Below are 19,905 nucleotides of genomic sequence, written 5' to 3' on the forward strand. Positions count from 1 at the left end.
TTTGCAGTTTTAAGGAGTTTGATCTGTTCTCCTTTTGGTACCAGTTTGAAAATAATAAAACAAATGAAAGTTGTGGTGCTTACGTAAGGAAATGCAAACCACTTATTGTTTACATATGTAGCTCTATGTATTGTAGTAGTAGAGGACAGGGTAAAGACTTTTTCTTAATAATGGTTACTTGGACAATTATCAGACTTACTTTGTCTGTAGGATGATGTACTGCCACGTTCATGATGTATTCTGGATCCTTTTTTCCCTCTACATCTGTACAGAATTTCTGTACACATTTTATTTACACATTTGCATTTACCACTCAGATTTTGATGAAGAGACAAAAGAAATTCAAATCAAAGTTTGCATTTGTGGGGTTGACGGGCAAAAAGCAATGAACGTGGAATTGTGGGGGTTTTGTAATTAATGTGACTTTAAATCAGTCACAGATTTTAAAAGTTTGAGTAAAAAAGTAATGTGGCATATTCTGTTTAGTTAAGATTTTTCTTCTTACCATGAGAATGATCAAATACTGGAATGGGATGTACAGAGAGATTGTGGTGTCTCTGTCCATGGAGGTGCTTTAGGCTCAATTGGACATGGACTTGAGCAGCCTGATCTAAACAGATTTGCTCTGAGCCAGGGATTGGACTAGATTGTCCTGAAAGTCCCTTGTGACTTCAATTTCTGTGATTCTGTTTACCATTTTGAAGAAACTCACTGCTAACCATGCTTTCAATGAAAAGGAGTTCTTTCCCTCTTCCCTTTCCCGCAATGTGGTGAGATTACAAAGGTTTCTAGTAGAAGCTGTGTTAGACAACACGCATTTATGAAGAGTTACTGTCTCCATGAAATCTGAGAAACTATGTCCTCCTTACAGAATTATTAAGAAGGTTATTCAGGGATTTATCTGAAGCCACGCAGGAAGAAGAAAAAATATTTTTAAGACTTACTGAATTAAAAATTAATTGAAGTAAGACTATGTTTTCTGTAAATGCTGTGCAGTCAATAGAAAGAAGTCATAAATAACATTGCACCCCTAGTGATTCTGAGCAACTGTTATTCATTTAATTGATTGGACTCACCATTTCTGAAATGCTTCAGAATTTTCTTTGCAAAATGTCTTTTACCAGGCTGCCAGTTTACATGGGAAGATGGAAGGAAAAAGACCAGAAATAACAGCTGCAGTTACAGCTGGTGAATGCCATAGGTAGCCATAATATTTTCAAAAATGAGTGAGCAATTCAGGACAGCATGGGGCAGGTGCAAATCAGGCTAGAATGAAATCAAGTCAGAGGAGACCCTTCAGCTTCATAAATTGGGTGATTATTTCTGTGATGCATTCTGTTCAAGGATACAGTTCCTCCAGATCTAGTTAAATTTTCATAGATTAATGGCTGGGTCATGGAAGTGCATTTTGACTCTATTTGGGAGCAAATCCAAAGATATTTTATTGAGATGGAATCATCTTTGCAATTGCTCTTTGGTCTGTTTTTGGCCATACGTATGCCTAAATCATCTCTGTAACGTAGCTGATCAAATACAATGAAACAATTACAGGGTGCATTCCCAGGTACAAATTACTGTCTACAGACCACTTTTGTTAAGTTCCTTTACAAATAGCCCCATTTCTTGGTCCTGCTCCAGCTGGCCTGGCTCAGGACTATTCAGTATTCTGTTTTTCACTTGTGTCTCACTTGCAGCATCCTTCGGAAATGAGTAGCAGATGCCCAGTTTGATGGTGCAGGTCCTCTGATCATTGAGCACATATGCTCTTTTGTCATTCTGTCTCAATAATTGAAAGTACTGTCAGATGAGAAAACAAAACAAAACCCTGCTAAGATCCTAAGGAAAAAATTGTCTCTACCTAATCCACTAGATGAATTTTCAGTTTACAAACAGGTCCTCTGCACATTTATCATCTTCTGTCTGCACTGGATTGGCTTCCTGAGTGCCTCAGCCCACTCACCATTTTTTCCTTCACTATCATCTTGTATTTCATGTGGAGAATTTTTCAGTTAGTAATCTAACTTCTTGGTAATGAAGAATTTTCTTCTTATCTCCTTGCTTTTACAGTGGCATTCATGATATTCATATGTATGGAAGTGTTTATTGCGAGGCCATTTTGTTCTGTACTATTAAAGAGAAGAATTGGGTTGGTGTAATAAGAAAGCTTTTTGGAACCCTCTTTACCAAAAATTATGGTTGGCATCTTGGGAAATTGCCAGCCTCTTATTTCCAGATTGAATGCACTGAAATGGAAACTCAGATTTGGTAATGATGCATGTTTATCTTTTTTTTTACTTCAGTATAAAGATATTTTTCATTTAAGATTACCACAGCTCAAGCTTTCAAAACCACCAGAATTAAGCCCTTTGGGCATGGGTGATCAAGAAGAAAAGAAAAAAGAGAGCTGAAATGTGGTGCAAGTAATTAAAAGATTGCTTGAATCTGCTTTCATCATACAGCAGGGAAAATTTCTTGCAGCATCTGTCAGAGAATACTTCACAGCTGATTTTTGATGGCATGTCATACCATACTGTTAGAGTAATATCTTGTGCATTGTGTCACTCTTGGGCAGCTCGAAGTGCAAAGGAATGATTTGTGCAGAGGACAATAAAAGAGAAACTTTCTAAAGTCATTTAACATGTTAGGAACTGAGAAGCAGTTTGTATTCCTGATTCAGTGATAGATAATACAGAGCAGGGTGAAGCATGGATTAATAAATGCTAATTTACAAAGTTTAGACTGGGGGGATTTGACTCTTCTATCAAAGAGAGTTGCAGAAGTTACTAGTTAATGAGAAGTGATGGGACTTGAAGTGGTGTTTGAAAGAACTGTGGGAACAAAGAGACACAAACTCCAATTACAGAGTTGAGAGCAGTTTAGGGAGATGAATTATGGGAACACGAAAGGTCTGATGTTTGAGGATATGAGAGAAATATTTTTCTGGTAAAATTAATTGATTCTGATAGATTAGATAAATGAGATCTTCTAGAGCTTTCTTGAATCTGAGGAGAGCTGTTATCGGCAAGGAAAAATGTGTGGTGGTGAGGACTATTAGAAATTCTATTTTTACAGTTAGTTTCCTTCTTAAAAAACCAGTTGAACCAAAAGAAGCAAACTGTCTGCAGTAGCTCATGACTTTGTTGTGCTGAATTACATATTCTTCTGTGATATTTATATATCACAAAATATAATGGAGAGGCTTAAAAGCACCCCTGATCCATTCCGGGTTGGATGTAGGGAGACACTTATTTTTAACTTCAAAAATAGTTGGACAGGAAAGACCAGGATAATATCAGCTTGGTTCTGTTTTTATTTTACCTATACTCATTCAACCATCCTCAGGCTTTTAAGAGATTTATAACTAGACACTTGAGAAATGCTATCAAAATATGCAGTGAAACAAGAATAATAATTACCATGAGAGCAACAGTGAAAAGGCTTGTTGCCAGTTCCACAGACATCAGCTAATCAGAGTAATTTAAGTCTTGGACACATTTCAGAAAGGCCATTTATATAACAACTCCAAGTGAGCTGTCTAGCTTAGGAACTCTTCTCTCTGCTGCTAATTTATCAGGTTTCATTCTGAGAAAAACAGAAGATGCTGTTAATAGTTTTAAAGAATTCTGTAGTTAAGACCACAGATGAAATGTAGAGCTTTTTTTAGCCAGAGCTGTGATTTTCTAGCTAATAGAGGGATAGTTCACCTATGTGTCATCCTTGACAGTAATAATAGCTATGTTCCACATTCCTCTTGTTCAGAAAGTCCTTTCTGCAAAGTTCAGTGGATGGCCTCAAAACAACAGAGATGGTGTTGATGAAAAAACCCTTTTGATCATCCTGAAACATTCCCTAATTACATGCATTATTTCACAGAACCTCCCATCTGAAATGTCTTTAGGCTCTCTTCACATTTCAAGTAGGAGTATTCACATCAGTGTAGGATATGTTAATGAAATTACTGACCCATCCTCCAGGCCTTTGCTACAAGAAAGATCAGTTGAAGCAATCAGTTTTGTTTCCGTGAAGGTTAAGACTGAAATTCAGTGGGCTTCCATGTGACAAGACTTCACCACAGGCACATGAAAAACGGAGAGTTGGGTACCACATACACTGTGAGACTGGGCAGCACAGAGTAATAGTCTAGGGACTTTGTCCAAGAAACATGCACAGCTTTGCCCAAAAAGTATGTAATGAATAATTTTGTACTGTACATGTGTTAACTTTACAACCAAACAAATAATAAAAAAAATAGGATTTTTTGGAATCCACTATGTAACTCATATGAACAGCTGCATTGATATCAAGCGGATTATCTGCAAAGCGTAACAGCTACAATGCCGTGCTTATACAAGATTAGAAACATTTTAGGCTTTTAAAAGCAAATATTATCTTAAGTTACACAATAGCAAGGGCAGTAAGTAAAATGCTGTCATAACATTCTTTCAGCAATGAGAGGTTTGGTACTGATTGTATAACACAGTTATAAAGAACAGGAAAACTGCTTAGGTGACGGTATATCTGGGAGGGGAAAAGAGTTCAGGATAAAATGGAAGGGAAATAGGTATATTTTGTTCTGTAGCTATGGATTTTATAACATTGAAAACAAACTTAAAAGAGCAATTCTGTGATCTCGTCTAAGAGCTCAGATGCTATTGCACATGCTAGACATACTTACTAACAAGTTGTTAGCTTTGAAAAATCAACTGGGAAATACTTACTGAATTTGCAGATGAAGCAAAGGTGAGAGGATTAAAAGCACATTGGAGGATTGCATTCAGGATGATCTTGACAAGTGGGAGCAATGTTTTGAAAGAAATAGAAGCCAATTCTATGTGAAATTGTGCAAGAGTGTCCTCAGAATAGTGACTGCACTGTTACAGGAATGAGAAATATGGGTGAGGCAGAGGATTCATATTTGAAGTTCTGAAGGCTAAAATGTCTCCTAAGAAGAAGAAAAAGATGAGTCTGTCTCTTTTCTTCTGAGTTCATACAGCCTCAACACAAATGCTGCATCCAGGCTTGCACATTTCATCCTTCAGGAAGGATGCAAACCAGCTAAATAGATGGAAAGAGAGAAGAAAGATGTAGCAAATGGGACCCACATGTCTGGAAATCGTAGAGAAGTGTTAAAGGGGTTTGGTTACTAAAATGCCAGCAGACTGAAGTGAAACACAAAATTATTTTTCAGGTGCTTAAAACATAGTTGCAAAGGAGAAGGCAATAGTTTTCCTGCCCATTGTGGATAGGATAAGCAGTGCTGGCAGCAAAGTAAATGAGAGTAGGGGGTTAGGGAAACCCTTGTGACTGTATGAGCAGTTTAAGCTCTACAGTAAATTGCCTAATGACATGGAAAGTCTCCACTGGTAGAGATACTTGAGAATGTATTAGACAAATGTCTGGCAGGAATATCTGAGTTAAAATTGAGTCTGCTTCCATGCAGAAGGATGTGATATGTTTCTTCTTGCTCAAATTTCTAAACATTCTGTGAAATATGTAAAAAACCAGTTACTTTGCCTTTCTCCAGAGAGTCATTTATGTTTCCCAAATCATTTTAATTTGAGGCATTTTGGTTGATTCTAGAGCTGAATAACTACTGTTGGCCAAATCTTGACTGTTGTTGCTTAGATTGACTCTGTGACTGAGGCAGAGGAATCCATGTATTCACCGTGGACATCATCTCAACAGACTCAGAGCAAAGATTAGTTGGAAGAGCTGCATTTGAGTTGATAGCCCAACAGCTAGGAGTGAAGTGTGGTCTTTCATTGGTAGAATCTTTTGAAACAAAACTGAGTAACAGTTTTTATCTCTTTATCCTTCACTTAATTTTCAACTGTCAACTATGACTGTCTGTGTTCATATATGCCATCAGAAGGGCCTTAGGGTAAAGTTTGGGTTCCCCTGAGTCAAGGAACTTTGACAGTGTCTTGCATAAGGTCAAGCTTTTGTCTCCAGTCTTTTCTTTACCTACCCCCATAATAGTGAGATCTTTCTTCATTTGTATTCTTGCCTCCAGAATAGTAGATGGAACTCCAGGGACTTTATGAAAGCTGAGACTCAGCGGAATTTTTCTTAAAGTGAAAAGAAATAAATCAGAACTGGACCAATGGTATATGAATGGGCTTCTGAGAGCTGGCTAGACTAATGGCAAATGCCTTGTGCTTATTTATGATATGACCTAACACTGGAACTCAAATGTGCAAAGCTGCCAGACATGTTCATGCCTTTTCCTCAGAATAGTAAATAATGGATATGTTTTTGAGTGTCCATCAGATGCTCTGAATTCCAGGTTGTGTAATCACCCTGAGTTTCAAATTTGAGGATTAAAGTGCGTATTACAATTACTCCTCTGGGATAATTGTTTTGTTGAAAAAGAATTTTGTTGCTTTTGTTGCTCAGCCAATCCTGAAGTGCTAAACACTTTAAATAACAAATAAAATAATTGAATTCACATTTTATTTAACAAGTGTGGTACCTTGTATGGTTTTGGTTGGACTCACATTCTGTGCTATATTATTCAGCACCACCTCTGGCTCTGAATTCAGGCAGCTGCCCTGGCTCCACACTTTTACCTGGCAAATATGCTCCTTCAGAAAGCCAGTGTTTTCAGGGACAAAGGAACAGGACAGAGTATCTGCAGATCACTACATAATGTATCTCCTAGATCCAGTAATTTTGATTACATGAGAATTTAAAAAAACCCTTGTCTCCCATTCATTAGTAGATTGAAAACTTGTTTATTTTTGAGGCGCTGACTGATTCAACACTTGGTAGGTCTATCCCAAAGCTGAGAGAGACGGAGCAAACAGCCTTCTTTACAAATGCATTTAGAATGTTTACTTAATTACTATTCCTTCCACAAACAAAGAGTTATAGTGCAGGTTTTTCTTGTTTGTACTTGCATGGTACTAAACAATCTTCAATTAAAGCTTTTTCAAGTCTCTTCTAAATGTATTGTTTTATTTTTTCGTCTTTAATACTTCTTTGAACTCTTTTTGTTCTCTATAGTGAGGCCTCCTCGAGACAAAAGAAACCAAATCAAAACCAAACCAAACCAAAACCAAACCAAAAAAACCCAAAAAACCATTTTCCCTCCCTGGGAGACTGGTGGTTAATTATATCGGTATGTTCATCTTTTGAAAGTGAATCAGAATTTGAGTTCTCAAGCAAAACTATAATCCAGGCAGATTTTTTTCTCTATCACTGTTCAAGCCAGCAGGAGTAAGGCATATAGTAAAATCTCTGTGCTGTGATCATATATCCAGCAATGTAGTGTACAGCATATTTAGCATCCAAGGAGTGTCTTGCCTAGTAGATAGTGGGACACTGAGGAAGAGACTAAGATATTAGCTGTGTCTGGGAGAGAGCTTGGAGTAAACTCTTTTTTGAAGGCAAACATCAGAATGCTTGAATAGGAGATGGCTTCCGAAAGGCTGAGCTAAAGAACCCTCCTCTACCGTGTCCAGCTGTACTTCACCCTCACACTGCAGTACCTTCTCCTTTTCATTATGCTGTTCATTAAAATCATTTCTTCAGACCAAACAGGGGGCATATGCTCAGGTGTATTACACTAATAGAGGTCCTTTTTTTAACTTAATAACAGTATTATTGTTTTGATATCTTAAAAAACCCGCATGGAGGTTCTTAGACCTTTCTAGCAGGTGGGTGATTTCAACCTAAAGCATATGATTCTTTTATCCTATTTTTTCTAATTGTTTGGGTGGAATGAATTTTTTTTTCAATAACTTGGAAAGATATTCTGTCTTTTTGGAAATAGTCTTGACAATAATGTCTATCTAAACCATTCTGACCTGAAAGAAGCTTTTTTGCCTCTCCTGTGTTGTATGGCGGTTTCGTGAAAAAGCCATATAAGACTGTGCTATAATTTGCCAAGTCAAATTGCTCCACTGTTTTCAGACAGGAAAGCTGGCAATCTGGGAACATCCTTTCAGATTTCAGTTTTGCCACATATATGATTGTGAGGAGGTATGATGCTTCTGGATGGTGAAAAATCAATTTTTTTCTAGATCTGTGTTGAAATACAGTATTTAGATATAGCAAATCATCTAGTCTGCTCAGAAACACCTTTGGAAGGAAGATTCATATTACTCATAGAAACCAAGCTTTGCACATGTACTCATTTTACCTGCTTTGTGCATGAAAAAGAAGTCTCTCTGTATGAAAGCTAATGTCTAAAATTCCCCTCTCTTTGTATCTCCCTCTTATTAGAATATTTAATTTTTACTCAGAAATTAAATGCTATAAATTGTAAAAAACGCACTTTTTTATGACTTACTGAAAGATCTTGAAAATAGGCCTTTTTGAAGTTTTGAGAGGAAGGCAGAGTTATTTTATTTTACTCTTTCATCACCATTTCTGTGCAGTTGATGGATGATGGTCGTTCTTTGATACCTCCTATGAATTATTACTTCTGCCCACACGAGTGGATATAACAGAGGAAAAAGGAAAAAATAATTTTCTTACCTGTAATTTTGCTTTCTCTCAGTATTGATTTATTACTTAGTAGACTTTTCTTATACTAAAATGGTAATCTTTCCTACATTTGGTCTGGCATAGAATTCCTGCGGTTTTTTTTTTATTTCTCTGAGTGAAAACGAGAGTGGAGATCACATAAGGTTAAACTCTTCCATATTGGCACCCTGCTGTGTTCCTTTTGCTTGGTTCAAATCTGGTATTTGTGCATAAGTTTTGTGTGTTTTCTGCTTTGGAATTCTGCTTCTAGGCAAGCTCCAATGGTCAATCAATGTATTAAAACTCAAATACCAAGTTTTAAAAAAGAAATATGAGAATTGCACAACTCTCCATTCATTTGGGTCATTATTGTAAATCTTGAAAATGCAAGTGGCAAAACCATCATAAGAGAAAACAAACAAACAAAAAGAGAGAATTAATTTAGCTTTTTGAATATGAATATGCTATGAAGAAAATTATGCATCTCAGCATTAGACTTCAGTTGGACTTAATGATCCTTGTGGGTCCTTTCCAACTCAGCATATTCTGTGATTCTGTGATCTGAAGGATTTTGCTAGTATTAATACAAAACTTTATATGCCAAAGTTGATAGTATTTCAATTGCATTGTTTGAAAGCAATCTTTGAGAGGGGGGAATAAAGCTCATAGCAGTGAGATTGTAGAGAATAAAATAGAAGAACGCAGTCAAATCATCTTACATTTTCATTGAAAATCTTTCTGCCCTTTCATTTGGATTTTATTTAATCAATGCTTTTTTTTCACATTTGGGCTTTGGATACTAAAGTTTAGAACCAGGTTCAATAACTGGTGCCTGTACCAGCTGCTAAGGCTTCCTACTCAATCTGTATTGCTAATCTGATATCTGTTTCAGGCATAGAGAGAACATTTTGGGGTGGGAGAGATTCTCCCTTTTGTAAAGGCTGGAAGGAAAGGCTGTAGCTAAAATTGCTTGAGCTAATGAGTAACTCCATCGATACCTATTTTACGTTTTGGTTTTGAATAGCCTCTGAGGCAAAAATGAGAGAAAAAATCACAAAAGTTTTCTTGTTAAAGGAGTTTTGGGTTTGTGGGTTTTTTCTCCTTGTCTTTCCATTTGTTGTCCCATAACATATAGTTATGTTATAATTATTTTTAATATGAAATTATAATTTATTATAAATAAATTATTTATTTTGAAGCTTCTTGCTTCATCCCTCATTAGACATTTGCATAAATCCCAGTACAAAGGAATACTTAGTTGAGGGAATTGTTAGAGAAATGGCTGCCAGTTGACATCCTGTCACTGCAGGGCTGGAGAGGCTGGCATACACCTTACATTTTTCCCTTTCTGCCTGTTGTGTATAGACAGCTGAGTTGGCCAGAAACTGCACTTCATGCAGCAGAGAGTGAAAGACTGGGCCAGATATTCTAGACAGCCTGAGTGTTACTGACTTCTTATTAATTATTTAGCATGATTTTGCTCAGTCACTGTGATCATTCTTCATCCAAAAAACCAGGAAGGTGTACAAATCTTACTGATCCCTAGAAGCACCATAACATCCCTGTGCATATAAACAAACAATAGGGGAAAATAAAGTTAATACGGTAATTTTCCAACGTTGGCGTAGGTTCTGCCTTGTCAAAGTCTATCACCAAGTATACTCAGAAACATACTAATGACTGATATTTTTTCATTTTCAATTAAAAGAGTAAAATTATAAATTTTTTAAGCAATAGCATTTCATTTTCATAATTGCTTCATTCCTGCTTATTCTCCATTTCAAAAAGTATATGAAGGGATATCAGAGGGGCCACAGGTTTTGGAGGATGAGAAAGAAGAGATATTTTTTCGCCTCTCAACTGAAAAAAATTAAGAAACACTATGTTTGGGTTTTGTGCATGTATTCCAGAGCCAGGAGAACATTCTGTTATCACTGAGGTAATGGTGGGAGTGTTCAGGGACAGACAACAGGCATTTCTTCTCTGTACACTAGTTAAATCTATGAATTTGATAGTATGAGAAACACAGCACTTGTTTTATTAATTTCATATTTTATAGTATGTTATTGATGTATTCTTCAGACAATGGCAGCTTTGCCTAATACATGGAGCAAAAGTAAAGGATTTTATATAGACCTAGATAATAATTCCCCAATAACAGTTTAATTTGCAACTAAGGCAGTTGAAAGCCTTAATGCTTGACAGATGAAACAAAGGAAGAAGGAGAGAGAGAATGTTCATCAATGCCTTTTAAAGGATAACAAGCCAATATGTTTGTGTTTAGTTTTCAAAGCTCAGGATGATGAGGGGAGATATACAGCTGTTAGCTAGTAATGTATTTATGTGTTATGTATGTCTTTGTCATGAATGACATCGTAAAAGATATAAATTAAATCTTTGGATGTACTTGTGATAAAACAATGATAAAGTATGTATCATTCTGTCAAGATTATTTACCCATTCATTCAAGATCTGGTTCTTAAATGTGTAATTAAGCATCTAAATTCATGCCACGGCTTGGGTTTGTCTTTTTTTTTAGCTCTTGCAAATCATGTTGTGTGTCTGAATGTGACAATGTAAAGACAGAGTGAGAGAGAGAGATATAGAAGATATCTGTTTTACAGGCGATGTGCTTGAAAACTAGAAAACTATCTTTCAGAAATATACACCACCTAAAACAGGGCTTTATCTAATAATGTTTGATAATGAATGTTGTACAGATCTCTAAATCAAAATGTTCACAGTGATCTTACCTCACTGAATTCAGTGTTTGTTTCTTGGTTATTTTAAAGCAAGGTAATGATGAACAAAAAGCTGAGCATTTACATCTTTTGACACGGTGAGACCACTTGCTGACAAAATCATTCGAGTTCCATTTCAGATTACATTTTAGCCACTGCAGTCCTTTCTCAGAGTTCTCTCCTCTATCTTCTTGGTGTCAGTGCTCCAATGGCTGTACTGCCACATCGGTGGTATAACGCAAAGGTCGGAAGGAACCTTAGCAGTAAAATGACAGCAGTGCTTCAGACAGGAGAGAAAAAATCTAGAGAAAAAATACTGTGACATTAATTATTCTCAATCAAGCAGGCTTTCTCCAGATGGAAGCTCAACAGTCTTGCTGTCTTGAAATCCCTTAGGCCAATAATAGGCATGAGCCAATGCTCTGATTTTCACCTTCGCACTGAATGTAGCAGCCCTGATGTTCATTGCTAGGTACCTTACTCTTCCCTGGGAGAGGCAGTTTATGACTTTTTCTGTCTCTTATATATTTAATAATTTATTTAACAATTTATCAACAATTTATTTACATTAGAATAGTTCCAGCTGGAAGGACCTACAATGATCACTTAGTCCAATTGCCTGACCAATTCAGGGCTGACAAAGTTAAAGTACATTAAGGGTATTATTCAAATGCCTCAAACACCAGTGTTTGACCACCGTCTCAGTAAAGAAGTGCTTCCTAAAATCTAGTTTCACTTAAAAGAAAATGAAAGCCTTATGCCAGTCATCTAAAATAAGGAACATTCTAGTGTTGACTAGTTGTCAGCAAAGTACTGTCTTTGGCTTAATTATGAGAAGGTGTTTAACAACTGAAGCAATATTAAATCAAGTAGTCATTTTCCTTAGAAAATAATCTAGTGAAGTAACAGTATATTGCAACAGTCTGTGCCTATAGCGTTGGACAGCTACTTTTCTAATACAGCTGAAGAAAAGCTATAGAGGCTAAACAGTATAGAAACATACAGTCAGAATAGTTTGGGTTGGAAGGGACCTTTAAAGGTTATGTAGTACAAACATCCTGTGCTAAGCAGGGACGTCTTCAACTAGATCAGGTTGCTCATCATGGCTTGATCATCTTGACTTCCTTGGGAAAATGCTAGAGTAATATTTTTGAACTCCAGTATCCTAAGGTGTATTATTCTACCTGTATTGGACTAGAATTGTGATATTAATTTCCATAAATAGACAAACTTAATATGTTGTGTTGTACTTTGGAGTTTGAGGTAAAACTTCTGGATAAAGTTTGTTCAGTATATTTATCCCTCCTTCACATGCACTCACACGTGTATGTAAACACCTCATCTCCCAAAGTACATCAGCTTCACATTGCAAGGAAGTGATTCCCATTGTACATTGCAGTGATTCCCACTGCACACAATTCATATCTTCAGCTCTCCATTTGTAGATAGTGCTCTACGAAGAGCATGGTAGATAAAGATATTTTGTGCTGCTTTCAACAGCGTCATGTTTATCTTGTGGCATTTTCAGGCACAGAAGCATGTAAAGGTAGAGATGGATTCTCCCAAGTTGGTGCACTACAGTCCATTGACAAACCAGAGGGGTAAGATATTACAGAAATATCTACTGTAAGATATTAAGGAATTGATCTGTGGTAAGTTAGTCATTAAACATTTGTTCTCTTGCAATAACAGATCTGTGTATTATCAAGCTGTGATGCTATAGGCGCTGTCTTATCACAAAGGAATTCATAAGATTTTCCATTTATTTATATATATGCAAGTACATTCCTACAAAGTTATTGAAAAGAAGGTTTTAGCAGACAAATTGTAATTCAGATTTTGACACATATAAATAATGTATAGGAATATATACATATATATAAAATAAATAAAATGTAATAAATTATACAAAAAAAATTTAAATGGGTCAGAAGAATGTTGTAAGGGTGGTATAGATTTCATTTTTCAGAAATGTCAGCTTGGAGCTCTGAGATACTTGTGCTTGGAGAAGTGTAGGAGCAGCAGGCACCGGCTAGTGCTAATAAAAGGGAAAGGGAGCTGACAAGTAAAGGAAATTATTCTTCTTGAAGTGTCTCTTGATTTTCATTAGAAGAAAATAATTGGCAATGAGAGTAGTAGAAATGATAGGAGGAAGAAAGTTAGATAATTACAAGCAGGTAAAGATTTTTTGGAGAGGTTTTACTGACTGGAATACCTTCTTTATTGAATAGTCCTTGGTGAAATCTGGGGAACATAAATTCAGCAACTTTTAATGGTTAAGCAAAAACTCCAAAAGAGAAGACGTGGGTATTATTTCTGCTATTAAAGGCTTGAACGTTTTTCTTCAATTTAGCAAATTATAGTCAGAATCCTTTTTTCTTTATGAATAATCTTTCAGTTTTCCTTAGTTTGAGTATTCCACCACAAAGAGACAGGCAGAATTTCTTGTTGTCTTATTTCTTAGTGGCAGGTGTCTGGTGTTCTAAAATGGCCTGGTGTTTTAGGTCAGATCATGACCAGTTTGGAGAGATGTGGAGAAGAGGGGTAAATTCCTGGAAAAGTTTTTCTCAGAGGAACAGGGTGAACAAGCTGTGAGCATGGGAGAGTTTGGAAGGATATACTATCTGAAGAGACTGCCTTGTTCCATGGAAAGCTGATTCTGTAGGGTGTTTTAGGTTTCATGGTGCAGCAGTAAGCACAGGTACTTCTGGAATAATGCCAGGGCATCATTAAATCAGTTAATGATTTAATTATCATTAACTGGCTAAGCTCTCCCTCCAGTGTGTTCCACTGAGAACAGTGGTTGGAACCATTAGTTCAGAGATGTCCCTTCTTAGGTCAGTTGTGACATCACCTGATGTAATAACACTGCTTGCAGTTGTACACATGCCCAGGTCTAGGTTTCTGTGACCTTGGCCCTCCTGTACAGTGTCACAGGCTGTCTGAGGACCTGCAGAAGTTTTAAGAGGAAGAACTTGGAGTAGAGTTAAGTACAAATACAGGGAACTGCAGGGAGAAAGTGTGAGTCTTCTAAATAACAAAATGGTTATAAGCCTTTTCTTTCCACTGCATAAACTTGCTCACAAACACATATATGCCTTGTGGGAATGGAAGCAAACTCCATCTCTTCAAAGTTATTACCGCTAAATTTTTTATATGAAGATACTTTCTTCTACACTTTGTGTAGAAAATTCTGAGACTGTAGTACAAGGCACCCAAAATCAGCCCTTGCTGTAGGAAGTAGACCTTTTTATCCAAGTCTTCCAAATTTCATAACTGAATAGTTGAAGATGGAACATATTGGGAACCACAGAAGTCTATCTTGAGAAATTCTGTTGTCATCCTGGACTATGTATTTCTTCCCTTGCATCTTCAGTGGATCTTAAAAGAAGATGAAAAAATTGTGTGGGGACAAATAAACAGCTATATGCATGGAAAATCCAGATATAATTGTAGATGCACTCTGCAAGCATAATATGCTGCTGATGGGAATATGATGGTGTCAGTTCTCAAGAAAGGGCATTTTTTGATGCTTTTGGAAACAATGTGGAAAATGCACAAGAACCAGTGTTAGAGGCTAGTTTTTTGGCAGCTGTAATTTGCAATTCAAAGTGTTTGGAGTGGAGATTTCTTGGCCAAACTAAATAATGGAAAAGAAATTAAATAAGCACAGTAAAAACAATCAATAAATTCAGTAAGAGCAGAGAGAGGCACACATAATTAGTGCGTGTCCACCATGTGCACTTGACTGCATACACGACTGAAGCTGACACAAGAGATTTTGGGGAGCAGTCTGGTGTCAGGCATCCTGTTAATTTCCTTAGATTAATTCTTTCACCTTCTGCACCTTCATTGACCATATCATCTGCTCCATCTGGCAAAGTCTGCACTGCTGATTGTAGAAACTCTGAGCATGCTTTTGTTTCGCATTTCCCTTTGTACTTCATGGTTTATCTAATGGCTCACTGTCAAATGCTAAACCTAGAGGCAGAAAAATATGGATATTAACATGACATAGACTGTGAAAATGGAAATCCATCACTGCTGTGTGGACTCTACATTAACATGTTCAAAAGAATATGATAAATATTCTATGAATCTAGGAAAGGATTGCTTTTTTTCATTTCCCTTTCTGTGTATATTTTGTTCCCTTTGTTGTCTATAGAAATTTTGTCTGTGTATCTGAGAAAGACTATGCCAGAATTTTACTGGCTAAATTATGCATCTGATAATCCTGTTGAAAACCTAAAGTTTTAAAATTAACACTCATCATCCGTCTTGAGTTGTAGACCAAGACGTATGTGTCCATGAATGGAATTTTAATGGTAAAAGAGATTTACAGAAGTATCATCTCTCTAATCCAATGTTGGATACACTTCAGATTGCTTCTGGTCCGACGATTCGATTCCCAAGGGAGCCTTTATGTGGCCACAAATTGCACAGCACCTGATTCAGAAAGGCAACCGTGGGTCTCAAAGGCAAGAAGCAGTCACATGGCTAATGCTGCATCATGGCGTGCTGGGGACTAGTCTGTTTGGGTGGCCCGCTGTGCTTTGTGTAACCCAGCAAGCCTGGTCTCAGCAGCTCCCTCTTGACATTCTCAGTTGTTTTTATGACTGATTGCTTCTATTGCCAACCATAAACCAGGAAGGTACCTGCTTTGTGATCAACACAAGAGAACTGCTTAGTTGGGAAGCTACAAGTCAACCATCTTTGCTGTGTGCTCTGTTAAAGCACTTGTTGAAATGACAGTGAGTAACAGGGCTGAAGCATTGCAATATGAATTCGTATTTCTAATATTGCAAAATGCAAAAGGACAGTAGTGTTGTAATCCTATAACATACCTTATTTTTGTATCTTATTTGTTATTATTGTGTTGTATAAAATGGGACAAAGTTTATTTTAAAGTTATTATCATATTTTGCACTCAGATCTTTTCAATGCAAAAAGAAGATAAAAATAATGCATTTTATTGTTATATAATTAGCCACAGTGTTTGCTAGAGATTGCTAAATCCATCACAGACTGTTTTCCACCTCCTGCTTAGCTAGATCATGGGAATTTCTTGCACAACACAGCATAGAATGTTATCAAAGAAACACCTGACCTAAAACTGAGGCCCTACTTTCTTGCTTTAGGACTGTGTGTGACTATTCTTTAAGACAGAGAATAAGTCAGACTGCTTTAGTTTGTTTTTAGCTTGTAGATGAGTCTTACTCTGACCTCAGTCCTTGTGAGCATCTTAATAGATCCATTGCTTTCATTAGGCTTTCTTATCTGAATAGCAATTATTTCTGTGAATAAACATTTGTGGTGGCGAGCTCTTAATCAGTTGTGCAATTGCCAAGTCTTAATAATGCACAGTGTGTTCTGCATGCAGTTACTCTGCCATTTGCCCTCAGCATCACCATGAAAGTCCTCCATTGCAAGTGGGTGACAATGTCCTGACTTCCATGATTTCATTTACCCTATTTACCTTTCCAGCATTTTCTAAGCTGATCATAACAGTTGTTGAAGCCTTCCCTAAACTGAAAGGCCTGCATGGAGATATTAATTGACGAAGAACAGCAAAACTGGCCTTTGGCTTTCTCCAACCTCGTGTGGGAGTCACGTTACTGAATCCTTTCTGTTTCCTGTTTCCTCTGATTGCCTTGGCTGGATGGAAATTTTGAAAGAGTCTAATCTGTGGACAATAACAAGTCCAAATGCAAATTGAAAGTTTCTGGTCTGCACTCATGTCTCGCCTGCTGGCTGCTCAGCTTCTTCCTTCAGTATTGCTCTCTGTGGAATTGTGTCGCTCGCAGTTCATCAGTAAATATATGGGATGATCGATAGTGTTACTTGTGGCTTTTGTAATTATATGATGACTCATTCAGGAGAAGGGATAGGTCAGATCTCTCAAACAGATGTATTTGAGCTATGAGAATACTGTAATTCTGTGATATGTTAAAGGCAGTAGGAGAATATTTAATTAGCGAATCTAGTAACTTCAAACTTTGATTACAATTAAGAACGTGCAATGCATGATTGTTCATAGTATGAAATCTTATTGCTCCAGTTGTGATAAGTGCAGGGAAATATGGCCTAATAAAAGAAGATTACTTTCTTGTCTACACTGGAAGAAAGGAGACTCTTGTTTCCTCCATTGTAACTCCAGGGCTATTTGTGTTCTTACATTATCAGCAGTTTGCCATGGCTCTGATTTACTTACAAAAGAATTGCTAGAATTTAGTAATCTTGCTTTGATTTTACCTCCTTTGTATTTGTAGTAGCCTTGACTTTTTGCATTTTTTATTTGAAGAGGAGTGAAATTATCTGAAGGTTCTGAGAGAAAAGGCGAGTAAAAATGCTGCCATTTGTATGTCTTCAACTCCTTGCACAAGATGCTACTCTCCATTGAGGTAAACATCAAACCTTTGTCCTACTGCACTGTGAGGCAGGGAGGGGGAGATGAGCGCGTCTTCAAAAGCAATGCTGTAAAGACAGTTGAATTACTTTTCTCTCTTTACTTTTTTTAATAATTCTGCTCTCTACCTGATGGACTAGACAATTAAGGCTCAGTAAGGTGGAGATTTTTAACATGTATTCTTACTTTGGTCACAGATCTCCACTCTGATTGCTTTCCCTGTGCACTGTAAAACTGAGACCCTGACACCGGTCCTGACTCATTGTAGAGTGCTTATGACCCGGGTGGAAGGGAGATGTCATCTCCTTCTTTCACCAAAGTTGTGATAATTCAGTTCTGTAGCTCTCACACATTCTTGTCCTTTGTTCTCTACCTAAAACATAGGCTGTACAGGATTCTATCATGTGGAACTTTGTTATACACATTATTACTAGAGATCTGTTGGAAGCACGTCTGTTACTGCAAGACAATCTCTCCAGTCAAAACAGGATGTGCTCCTTCTATCCATTTCTTGCCCCCAAGTCTGGCTACCTAGCCACAGTCTCTCTTGTGCATTGGCTTTTGACAGATGATTTGATTCTTTAAGTAAGAAAAAAAAATCCAAAAAAAGTCCCTTGCGGCATGGTGAGGTGATTTGGCTGACCAAGTGTTCAGGCTAAAGTCAAGAGTGTCAGCACAAGAGCAACAGGGCAGGACCATATGACCAGGAGGAGAAGAGAGAGAAGGGGTTGCTCTGGTAACAGAGACCTGAGAGCTCTGTTCAGTGGTCTTGTCAGGTCAGGCTCTGGGCCATGGAAGTTTCTACTTGCCTGTCATCTAGCTCTGGAAACAACATAAGAGAGGTCCTACATTAAATAATGTACCAGCTTTGTGTACTCAGTGAAGATGAGTTTTGCCTCATAACTCATGTAACTGTAAATAAAGCATACTCAAGGATTAAGTAAGTTTGCATTGGCATTTCCTACCTTTCAAGAACCGTTCCTTATGAAGGTTTATTGGCACAGAGCATTTCTGGAAGAAAAAGGACAAGAAGGATAAGGTGAGAAGAGGCTGAGGGGCCTGGGACTGTTAAACCCTAAGAAAAAATGGTGAGGGAGGACCTCACAGCTGTCTGCAGCTAAAAATAAAAGGTGCTAGGACAAATAGAAATGGACACAAGTTGCAACAAAAGAAATCTGGTTACATTTTAGGAAAAAAAATTGCAAGATCGGTCGCAGTTTGAGGAAGGGATTGGACCACATGACCCTCAGAGATAATTAATCTCTGAATAATGATCCTAAGGTTTTTTTGATATGTCATGTACTGATGACCTGTTATATCTCTCTGATAAATCACGCTGGATCCTATTTGTTTGCTTTAAAGACATAATTCTTTTTAGTCTCTTATCCTTTCTGCTGATTTTGGTGATTGTTATTTGTCTTTTTAAAATAAGTAAAAAAAAAAGCAAACTTGGTTTGTCCTGCAGTATCAATCCCATAATTGTGTCTTCATAGAATCATAGAATCAACTGGGTTGGAAAAGACTTCCAAGATTATCGATCCAACCCTTGATTAACACCGCCGTGGTTACCAGACCATGGCACTAAGTGCCACATCCAGTCTTATCTTAAAAACCTCCAGGGATGGTGAATCCACCACCTCCCTGGGCAGCCCATTCCAATGTCTGATTACTCTCTCAGTAAAAAATTTCTTCCTAATATCCAACCTAAACCTCCCCTGGCAGAGCTTAAGCCCGTGTCCTCTTGTCCTACTGCTGGTTGCCAGGGAGAAGAGATCGACGCCCACCTGGCTACAACCTCCTTTTAGGTAGTCTTCTCACACTATAAACTGATCATGATCGGTCACAGATAAATTCTTTTGTACTGCAAGTTCATCAACTTCAATGTTACATAATATTGATCTACCAGGATTATTAGATTGCACACATCTGGCTTGCTGAGTTCTGGTTGTTGATGGAGTTTGTCTGACAGATGTCCTGGCCACTATCCACATTCCTCCTGTTCTGAAAAACAGAGGACATTAGTCTGCAAGTCTGCTGAGCCAAGTGGTTTCGTAACCTCTACATTTATTTTCATTATTTTGGGAACACATCAGGAAATTGAACTTTGCATTTTTGCTAACAGACTTATATATGCTAAAATCCAATATAAAATATTTAATTCCTCCATTTTTTTTTTTGTTAAATACTCACAACTTGAATAACTATTTAGTTGCAATATGGCTGAGTTCATAAAATTACATGGTACAAATATGACAAAAATTTTGGAGAAAAATTTTAGAGTTCAAATGA

At 37.2% G+C, this 19,905-nt stretch overlaps 1 protein-coding gene and 1 long non-coding RNA gene across 2 annotated transcripts in view; both read left to right on the forward strand.

Annotated features, from left to right (window-relative positions):
* The window catches only part of PLXDC2 (plexin domain containing 2), a 253,250-nt gene that overhangs the window by 29,128 nt on the left and 204,217 nt on the right, over positions 1-19,905 (forward strand).
* Positions 14,113-19,905, forward strand: part of LOC116793446 — a 28,146-nt gene continuing 22,353 nt past the window's right edge. The window contains exon 1 of the long non-coding RNA XR_004359486.1: positions 14,113-14,231. This is a non-coding gene — a long non-coding RNA (uncharacterized LOC116793446). The remainder of the gene's footprint in view (positions 14,232-19,905) is intronic.

Source organism: Chiroxiphia lanceolata, chromosome 1 (genome assembly GCF_009829145.1).
Source record: "Chiroxiphia lanceolata isolate bChiLan1 chromosome 1, bChiLan1.pri, whole genome shotgun sequence".
NCBI lineage: Eukaryota > Metazoa > Chordata > Aves > Passeriformes > Pipridae > Chiroxiphia > Chiroxiphia lanceolata.